At 47.9% G+C, this 992-nt stretch overlaps 1 protein-coding gene across 1 annotated transcript in view; it reads left to right on the forward strand.

Moving 5' to 3' along the window:
- The window catches only part of LOC100965309 (pleckstrin homology domain-containing family A member 5), a gene marked incomplete at its 5' end in the record, with an annotated part of 14,344 nt that overhangs the window by 5,001 nt on the left and 8,351 nt on the right, over positions 1 to 992 (forward strand). The gene's annotated exons all lie outside the window — the stretch shown is intronic.

Below are 992 nucleotides of genomic sequence, written 5' to 3' on the forward strand. Positions count from 1 at the left end.
GCTTAAGCCCAAGAGTTTGAGGTTGCTGTGAGCTGTGATGCTACAGCACTCTACCAAGGACAATATGGTGAGACTCTTGTCTCAAAAAAAGAGAGGAGCACAGCACCCTGTAGCTCAGTGGTTATGGCACCACCCACATATACCAAAGGTGGCCCAGGCCAGCTAACAACAATGACAACTGCAACCAAAAAATAGCCAGGCGTTGTGGCAGACGCCTATAGTCCCAGCTACTTGGGAGGCTGAAGCAAGAGAATTACTTGAGCCCAAGAGTTAGAGGTTGCTATGACACCATGGCACTGTACTGAGGGTGACATAGTAAGACTCTGTCTCAAAAAAAAAAAAAAAATACCTATCAGGCGGTATGTGGACCTGTTTGGATTCTGATTCAAACAAGCTGGCACTAAAGTATTAAAAATACATACTGGCATCAGGGGCAATGGCACACACCTATAGTCCCACCTCCTCAGAGGGTGCTGAGGAGAGGTAGGAGGATTGCTTCAGCCCAGGAGTTCAAGATCCCCCTGGGCAGCATAGCAAGACTCCCATATCAGGTCTAGAATCTGCCTTAAAATAGTTGAGAGAGTGGGACTAGGGGGCTAGGTGAAGCAAGATTGACAAAGTGAGGGTAGTTACTAATGCTGGGTATACAGGTTTATTATTCACTCTAATTTAAAAAGAGGGCCAGGCTCAGTGGCTCACACCTGTAATCCTAACACTCCGGGAGGCCAAGGTGAGTGGATCACTTGAGACAAGCCTGAGTAAGAGCGAGACCTGTCTGTACTAAAAAACAGTAAAACTAACAGGATGTGGTGGCGTTCGCCTGTACTCCCAGCTATGTAGGGAGATTGAGGCAGGAGGATCACTTGAAACTAGCACTTTAGGCTGGGCACCTGTGGCTCAAGTGACTAAGGCGCCAGCAACATAAACCTAAGGTGGTGGGTTCAAATCCAGCCCTGGCCCGCCAAACAACAATGATGGCTGCAACCAAAAAA

Source organism: Otolemur garnettii, unplaced genomic scaffold, assembly GCF_000181295.1.
Source record: "Otolemur garnettii isolate 467f Iridium unplaced genomic scaffold, OtoGar3 scaffold00057, whole genome shotgun sequence".
NCBI classification, from domain to species: domain Eukaryota; kingdom Metazoa; phylum Chordata; class Mammalia; order Primates; family Galagidae; genus Otolemur; species Otolemur garnettii.